Source organism: Schistocerca serialis, chromosome 4, assembly GCF_023864345.2.
Source record: "Schistocerca serialis cubense isolate TAMUIC-IGC-003099 chromosome 4, iqSchSeri2.2, whole genome shotgun sequence".
NCBI lineage: Eukaryota > Metazoa > Arthropoda > Insecta > Orthoptera > Acrididae > Schistocerca > Schistocerca serialis.
In genome coordinates, this window is record NC_064641.1 from 498,598,919 (window position 1) to 498,609,019 (window position 10,101).

Consider the following 10,101-nt stretch of genomic DNA (forward strand, 5'->3'; position numbering starts at 1 on the left):
ACCAATCCTTGTCCTGGTGGCGAAGGCAGTGCTTCAGTGTGTGAATCACCTCCTCATCGTCCTCAAAATGTCTTCCAGAAATGGTATCCTTTAATGGCCCAAACAAGAGAAAGTCCGAGGGGGCTAGGTCAGGGCTGTCAGGTGCGACAGCCGTAGATGTCTCCCTGACCAATGCAAATCGTGGAGCTCGGCCGAACTGCGTTCTGAAGACCTCATCCTCCATGCCCAGCGAATAACTGTACTTCTGTTGACAGTAGGTGCTCCTTAGACTTTGCAAAAGTGTTTGTGAGTATTCCTCAGAGTTTCTTTCACTGCAGTGAGAAATTCAATGATGGCACTTTGCTTGTAACATACATCACTTACAGACGCCATTTGAAACTTTCCTGCAGCTACACTATCTGTTGGAAGTGACAGAAACTTGACGCACTCACTCAGGAGACTTCAAATAGTACACAAGTATCGTTTCGCATTTGTAGCATTGTTTTTGGTAGAGAAAAAAATGCGGTGCATTACTTTCTGATCAGTCCTCATATCGTTTATGCCAGATGCACTAAGAAAGGATTGTGGACTTGTAACAAAATTATGTCACTAGCTTGAGTTCTGATCACCAGCTTGGACCTCCGAAAAATTGGAAAAAATACGATGACAAATTTGCTCACTGAATTTCAATGAATTTCGGTATCTCTGACATTAATGGTACACCTAATCTTGATTGGCTCATTTAAGCGAAATGGAAAACTCGAGTCAGATACTTGGTTTACTCCAAAGGCATAGACTGTGCCAAGCTCGAGATACACATCAAGCAAGAGAACGTTAAGTTCCTTGCAACTTCGAGAAAAGAGGTAAATGTGTCTACAATAACTGATTGCAGATGCCTCAATAAACCAAATTTTCATAGATGAAACTAATTCCAAAGAGTCTGGAGAAAAGTGGCAACAAATGACTGTGTTGTTGTGGTCTTCAGTCCTGAGACTTCTTCATCTCCCAGTACTTACTGCAACCTACATCCTTCTGAATCTGCTTCGTGTATTAACAAATGACTACCATATACTTTATCAGACTGTAAAAATGCAAATGTTGTGTTGTTGCCTACCAACTACTGGAACACAAAAAAACAAGTAAGAGTGTTAAAAAGTGACTTACCATAAAATTCAGTCATTTTCAACTCTATAATGTTGAGAAAATTATAAATTCTTTAAAAAATGTTGATATGAATATGATGGTGTTCCACGAAATATTAAAGAGATATCATGGTATAATAAGCACTATTCTTCCTAAGATACCTGATACATCATTAACTCAGAGCAATTAGTCAGAAAGATTATATTATACACTTTTTAAATCCTTTTTTCTAAACTCATTTTATAAGTCTTTTGAGGAAACTATGCACTTCAGAATATAGTCTCATATTGTTTATAACAACATGGTGAATTAGAATTTGATGAATCACAATTTCAGTTTCAAGGAAGTAGTTCGAAATATGATGTTAATTACACATTCCTTCAAAATTTTTTGCAAGCATTGAGTAAGAAATGAGAGATATTTATGGCATTTCTAAACACAGATAATAATATTTGATAGGTGCTCTGGAAGAAATAATGTTGGTCAAAGAATGAATGATCACAACCAACAACTGGATTGCATCATATTCAATAAAAAGGAACTAATTGTATACTATTTGACTCATTAATAGTAGAAAGAGGAATTTTTCAAGATTTATTTGAATTCATTGATGGTGTTCTAGTGGGGTTAATGTTTCTCATGGATGTAAATCAAAGACCATCCATTCAGTATACATATGCCATTAGGTCATTTAACATACAGTCTGATAATTTTTTCATCCAAATCGTAACAGACATACTTTAACATATGACAAACTATATCTTTAAAATAATTGTTGGCTGCTATTCTGCAGATAGTTATTTTAATTGTTAAGAATCGTTACAGAAGATTTACATCTGCACATCACAATACTGCCAGTGGTCTTCTCATCTGCACAAGACTTCATAAGTAGGAAAGGATCTCGAAAATATTTCGGTTTACATTGAGATAAAAAATGAGTGAAAAGCTATTACAGATCTTCTGAAAGAACTTAGGTAAGCCATTTTGCAATTCGTGTGATTGCAAGTCATAGATAAGTACAAACCACTGTGTTAACATACACTATTAATTTTCTTTTAATAATATCACATGAGAATCTGAGAGAACTCAAGTTCAACAAAGAAATGCTTTGTTACACAAAAGGTTGTAATTAGAATCTTATGGATAAGAAGTTAAAAGATTCATATTTAAGCTATTATACATATATTCCTCCATGAAACGTTTTCAGTAAATAATCCTCAACAGTTGCGAAGGAAAGTGCTCATGAAAGGGCTGGTGATGATATGAATGTTAATAACACCTCTGCAAGGTATACATTGTTTATTTATTTATTTGTTTTCTCCTCTTACTCAGTAACTCACAGAATATCGAATCATAAGGAATAGTTCGACAAAATTACGCTATATTCTTGAAGAATGGCTGCTTGTAGACAATTATATATCCAATAAATCTGTCTTAAGCAAAAATATAACAATAGATACATGTAATAAGTGAGCTGGAGAAAAATACTGGTTACATGATTACACTTGATGCAAAAACATAAATTCGACTTAATCGAAGATAAAGCAACTCTGAGATGTATGAATATTTCAAGACAAAATATTTCATGACGAACATTTATTGTACACCATAGGAATGTCTTTGCAAGTTCCTGTTTCTTGGCTGTCAGTACTGTTTGACCACCCCACCCAGTTAGCCATGTTGTCCGGATTGGGAACGAGAGCTTGGTCTCCGGCACGAATCCTCACAGTGGATTATGTGTCAAGGTCCGATGAGCTGGGCAGTCTGTGGATTGTTTTTAGGCAGTTTTCCATCTGCCTCAGCAAATGTGGGCTGGTTCCCCTTATTCCACCTCACCTACACTATGACGGCAATTGCAGCACAAACAAGTTCTCCATGTACACGTACACCACCATTACTCTACATGCAAACATAGGGGTTATACTCGTCTGGTGTGAGACATTCCCTTGGGGGGGGGGGGGGGGGGGGATGGGGTCCACTGGGGGCTGAACTGCACTATAACCCTGAAAGAGTAGTTCAGTGTGGGGTGATGGAGGGGTGAAGTGGACTGTGGTAGTAGTTGTGGGGTTGTGGACCACTGTGGCTGCAGCAGGGACGGAGCCTCTCCATCGTTTCTAGACCCCCGGTTAACATACAATACAATACTGTTTGACCAAATGGGCTCTTATACATCTAAAATTTTCTTTGAACACTATATGCTGTTCTTTTCATGTAGAGTATTGTTGATGAAGCAATGATATTGTGGGCATCTGAGTTGGTTGGGCATCATAGAGCTGTGTGGGAACAACTCTTTAAAATTATCTTGTGTAGGATAAGTTCCAAAAATATGAATACATGTTGGCATATTGTATCTCAAAGATTTGTTGATTTTGTTGTGTTGTTTTCTTCAGTGTGAAGTGTAATATGAAGTAGCCCTTTATACTTAACTACCTTGTGATCTCTGCATAATCCCCTGAAATCTGATCCATTATAACCCTTTTAGGTACTGAAGCCTTGGTCTCACTGTATTATTTTTACTCCTACAATTCTCTCCACTACCAAACTGACTACTACTCTAAGCCTCAGGGTGGCTTCTTCTGGTATGTTCATACTTTTCTAAATAATTTGTGTCAGTATTTTGCATCCGCGATTTCTTAAACTGATTTGATACCTATGAGTACATGCTTTCCTTAGAATTGAGATTATTACATTCTTCTTGAAATACTGATCTCATATATCTACCATACCAAGTGGAATAGTCTTCCAAGAATCTCAGTAACCCTGAGGGTGTGTTGTCTACTTTGTCTACTCCAGATCCCTAGTTTTAACTTAGGCCTTTCAGTGCTGTGTGACATTCTTCCCTCATAATTATGCCTCCCATCTTCATCTATTCCCTCTTACCGTTACGTAATTCTTCAAGTTAATTTCCTTTGTATAACCCATAATATAGTCCTTCCACTTTTCAACCATTCTGTCTTTGCTTAGTACCAGCTGCCCACCCCTTTATATTCCTACAGTTGCTTCTCTATTCTCCAAACGTTCACAGAATTTCGCTGTAAGCAGCATCTATCTTTCCTATTGATTAGCATTTCTCCTCTGCCCATTACCATTGTCATTTAGCACATCCTTTCAATTTCACTTTTTAGATATATGTATTCACTTTTATCTGCTTCACTTCCTGTATCTAAACAGGGTGTTCTGAAACTACATGTTCAAATTAATACAGGTGGTAGAGAACATCAAAAAGAAAATATTTTGAAAAGGAACATAATGGTATCTGAAGTCAATCTGTAATGTTAGGGTCATATTGTCAGTTGTGTTGAAGTAAGCTGGTGTGTCGGTGTACAGATTGGGGTTGTTTACTGACATTCAAAACTACTCTGTCTATGGATGGTTGAATCTGATGTCTGCTTGGAAATGCGCCAGTTCATTCTCAAGCATCAGCACCTTGTGACAACAATGGTGACTTTCTTGTAAACACAGCGATTTGATCAAAATAATTACCAACGTGTGACAACAATGAACATGGAGCGGCTTATGTATGCTGAAATTGCTGACAATCTGGTATACAGGTCTGTAAATGGAAATGGACGAATTGCCGTGAGAGAGTATTTGGCAGCACTTTCCCAACCAACGGGTTTCACAACAACACGCATTCGAATATCTGCATCGCCTGTTACGTGAAACAGGCACTTTCTGTGCAGATATTCACGATACAGGTCGAAATCAAATGGAGCGAACTCCCAAAATTGAAGACTAGATTCTGCAACTTGCTGAAGACACTCCATCTACAAGTACACAATATATTGCACACATCCTTGATGTCAGACATAGCCTTGTGTGGGGTGTGTTACAGGACTAGCAGCTTCATTCTTTCCATCTTCAGCACATGGCAGCACTGGCACCTGAAGATTTTCTCCAATGCTTGCAGTGCACACAATGGTTTTTACAAGAGACTGCCCTGCACCCCTTATTTCTGGCCAAGGTGTTTCACACTGACAAGGCTTTGTTTACTCCTGAAGTCCGTTTCAGTACACACAATTCGCATTTATGGGGATATGTGAATCCATGAGGCACTCAACCTTATCCTCATCAACAGTGATTCGTTGCTACTGTGTGGGGCCAGCATTCTCAGTGATAGGTTGACTGGACTATACATTCGTCTATTCCGCCTCCACTGATAGAGATAACGTATCTTCGTGGAACATGTGTTGCCAGAACTGCTAGAATATGTATCTCTGAATGTAACACAAAGGATATACTTCCAGCATGGTAGGCACCAGTCCATTTCAGCACTGCTGTGAGCAGTCATATGAGAGCGGCCTTCAGGAATCGATGGATCGGCCATGGTGGCCCTATGGACTGATCACAAAGATCACCTGACCTCATGTGTCTGGATCTCTTCTTCTGGGAGCATATGAAGCAGCTGCTGTATGAAACCGTTGTGGACACAGAAGAAGACCTCAGCGCTAGAATTGCTGTCACTGCTGATAGAACAAGACTTGTTATGGGAAGATTTATAGGAGCATAAGAGTAGTGAATCAAACCAATGTGAAAAATTCGTAATTCCTGTTGAAATGTATGGAACAGAAACTCAATTTTTGGCAGACAATAGTAGTCAAATCAGCGTTCTATCTCAGACAGTTTACGAACACATGACGAAAGAATCAGATGCAACTGAATTTCCTGTTGTGATTGTGAGATTAATAGGTGCTACTGCTGTCTGTAATAAACTCATTGAGACTCAAGTTCTCAATCAGGGGTGTTACATATGAACAAAACTTGTTGACAGAACTTCAGTTGAGTAGCGAAATAATTTTAGGTATGGACTTTTGAAAGAACCTCTAAATAAAAGTAGAGTGACTACCATGCTGGGAAGGCACATTTTATGTCAGTTGAAAAATGTGAAAGATGTAAATCAAAAAAGGTTGAAAAACTTCCAAATAAACAACTTCCATGCATAATGCCGCCATAAGGGCGTGGGGCATGTATGCACACAAAATCACGAAATTACAACCCATTTACAAAGGAAATTTCCGAATTGAGAGTTTTCCTCACTCTAATACTTTCTGTCTGGTATAACCTTAGTCAGATACAATATCAGGTGTGCCTAACATTATAGACTTAAAACATTATCTGAGTATGAATGATTAACTTATGTACTATGTGATACTATGTATATATGGCCGAATTGTCTGACACATGTTCATGATTATTTGTGTATAAATTCGTTTTATGACGTTTCAGACCATGATGGTCCACAAATACAGGGTGTATATAAAGTCCGGGAACATTTTCAATTATTTATTGCACAAGAACCAAACATTGTACAGATATCATACATATGTCATTTTGAAGAGAAAACATGAAAGTTTTTTATCATGTATACCGCCACAGCTTAGTTTGGTAATTTGTCGATAGTCAGAGCTAGTTGCAAACATGGCGAGTTCAGGTGCGGAGCGAGCTTTCTGGTGTTGGAGTTCGACAAAAAAGCAGTGTGATACAGCTGTTCAGCGGATGTTTAGGACCAAGAAGCCATCATCAAGGAAGGCCATTTACCACTGGCACAACAAATTCGTTACGACTGGTTGCTTGTGTCTGGCAAAGAGAAGTGGATGTCCCAGTGTGAGTGAAGTGAATGTGGAGTACATACGAGAGAAATTCGTAAGGAGTCCAAAGAAATCGGTGCATCGTGCATCCTATGAACTCGAAATGGCTCCAATGAGATATTGGAAAGTCCTGCAACAGAAGCTGTCTATAAAACCAGTGCAGAAGCTCAATGACGACTACAAAGACAAGTGTTTTGAGTTTTGTTCGCAGTTGCAACATTTGAATGAGGATGGGGTTGGCATTGTTGATCACTTAATGTTTAGCGATGAAGCCACTTTTCACGCTAATGGGAAAGTGAACAGGCATAGTTGTCGTATCTGGGGTACAAAGCATCCAAATGAATACATTGAATTTGAGCGTGATTCCCCAAAGATAAATGTGTTTTGTCCTTATCACATCGAAAACGGTATGGGCCATCCTTCTTCCCCGAGAGCACTGTCCAAGTAGGAATATTGGACATGTTGCAGCAATGACTGATGCCTCTTCACCCCATTTTCATCATGAAGTTCATGGGTACCTGAACATGGGGCTGCTGCATCGATGGATCGGCCGTGCAACAGGAGGGGACAGCTGTCTCATGAAATGGCCTCCCCAATCACCAGATCTCACTCTGTATGACTTTTTTCTGGGGGGCACCTTAAAGATCTGGTGCATGTACCACTTCCACCATGTGATGTAGCAGAGCTCTGGGAGAGAATACGGGAAGCAACTGACACAGTCAATGATGCCATGCTGGGATGGGTATGGCAAGAATTCGATTTCCGTATTGATGTCTGCCGGGCCACTCGTAGTTCGCATATCGAATGTTTGTAAAAAAAAAAAAAACTTTCAGAGTTTCTCTTGAAAATGCAATATGTATGACATCTGTACAATGTGTAGATCTTGTGCAGTAAATAATTGAAAGTTTTCCAGGACTTTATGTACACCCTGTAGTTTATAGCAGAGCTGACAGCTCCTTTCTGTGATGCAAGCCATGGTAGATACGAAACCTATACATTTTCTACATTTCATATTATTTTATGTAATACAAATAAATTTAATTTGTATAGTAATTAGTAGTAAGAATTGTTTTAAAGGAATTACTAATGGATGTAAATCCCAAATTCAGATGTATTGGAATTTGTTTGTAAGCTGCAAGTTATGTAAAACGTTACAAATTTAAAGGTCACAAACGAAAGAATCTAGTGATGAAAGGACAAAATAAGTGAAAAAGGCAATTATGAGAAATATATGCCTCAAGACATGGCTAATATGCATCAGCAAATGGTGAAACATTAAGAGAAGTGAAAGAGTCTGTGCCAAAGTAATAACTTCCTCTTTCGGAAATGCTAATTTTATGAAATGATTTGTGCAAATGTTCCAATGTTGTGTAGAAAAATATCGACATCTACATCTACACCACGAACTGTATGGTAGATGCTCCATACCATTGTACCAGTTACTACTAGGGTTTCTTCCCATTCTATTCATGTACAAATTGTGGGAAGAATGATCATCTGAATGCCTCTGTGCATGCTGCAATTATTCTAATCTTATCCTAATGATACCTATGTGAGCGATATGTAGGATATTGTAGTATTTTCCTACAGCCATCGTTGAAAACCAGTAATTATTTATATATATATATATATATATATATATATATATATATATATATATATGCGAATTGTGTGTACTGAAACGGAATTCAGGAGTAAACAAAGTCTTGTCAGTGTGAAACACCTTGGCCAGAAATAAGGGGTGCAGGGCAGTCTCTTGTAAAAACCATTGTGTGCACTGCAAGCATTGGAGAAAATCTTCAGGTGCCAGTGCTGCCATGTGCTGAAGATGGAAAGAATGAAGCTGCTAGTCCTGTAACACACCCCACACAAGGCTATGCCTGACATCAAGGATGTGTGCAATATATTGTGTACTTGTAGATGGAGTGTCTTCAGCAAGTTGCAGAATCTAGTCTTCAATTTTGGAAGTTCGCTCCATTTGATTTCGACCTGTATCGTGAATATCTGCACAGAAAGTGCCTGTTTCATGTAATAGGCGATGCAGATATTCGAATATATATATACAGGGCTATTACAAATGATTGAAGCGATTTCACAGCTCTACAATAACTTTATTATTTGAGATATTTTCACAATGCTTTGCACACACATACAAAAACTCAAAAAGTTTTTTTAGGCATTCACAAATGTTCGATATGTGCCCCTTTAGTGATTCGGCAGACATCAAGCCGATAATCAAGTTCCTCCCACACTCGGCGCAGCATGTCCCCATCAATGAGTTCGAAAGCATCGTTGATGCGAGCTCGCAGTTCTGGCACGTTTCTTGGTAGAGGAGGTTTAAACACTTCACCATTAAGAAAAAATGTTGCTTCATCACTGAAAACAGGTTTCGCACTGAACGCATCCTCTCCCATGAGCTGTTGCAACCGCGCCGAAAATTCAAAGCGTTTGACTTTGTCATTGGGTGTCAGGGCTTGTAGCAATTGTAAACGGTAAGGCTTCTGCTTTAGCCTTTTCCGTAAGATTTTCCAAACCGTCGGCTGTGGTACGTTTAGCTCCCTGCTTGCTTTATTCGTCGACTTCCGCGGGCTACGCGTGAAACTTGCCCGCTCGCGTTCAACCGTTTCTTCGCTCACTGCAGGCCGACCCGTTGATTTCCCCTTACAGAGGCATCTAGAAGCTTTAAACTGCACATACCATCGCCGAATGGAGTTAGCAGTTGGTGGATCTTTGTTGAACTTCGTCCTGAAGTGTCGTTGCACTGTTATGACTGACTGATGTGAGTGCATTTCAAGCACGACATACGCTTTCTCGGCTCCTGTCGCCATTTTGTCTCACTGCACTGTCGAGCGCTCTGGCGGCAGAAACCTGAAGTGCGGCTTCAGCCGAACAATACTTTCTGAGTTTTTCTACGTATCTGTAGTGTGTCATGACCATATGTCAATGAATGGAGGTACAGTGAATTTATGAAATCACTTCAATCATTTGTAATAGCCCTGTATATATATATATATATGTGTGTGTGTGTGTGTGTGTGTCACAGTATGTTTGCTTTTGTAGCAGAATGTTACACACTGGCTTTTGTGACATATTACAAAACTATTTCTCTTTTTTTCATGATACATTTACTTATTATGTTACATGTACACTTTCCTTTTTGCAATATTATGTAATGATGTGTATGTTCATTGTTGGATTTATTAGAAACAAAGGTGTCACAGGAGACATACAGACAGCTGTGTTGCATATTTTGAAGTTTCGTTCAGTCTATTCCTATCAGAACAGATCAATGAAATGTGGGGTATGCAGAACACTAAACCACACTACTTCATACTTTTCGCGTTTTTGATAGCAATTTCAGATTATAAATGTATATATTTTGTCATTTTAC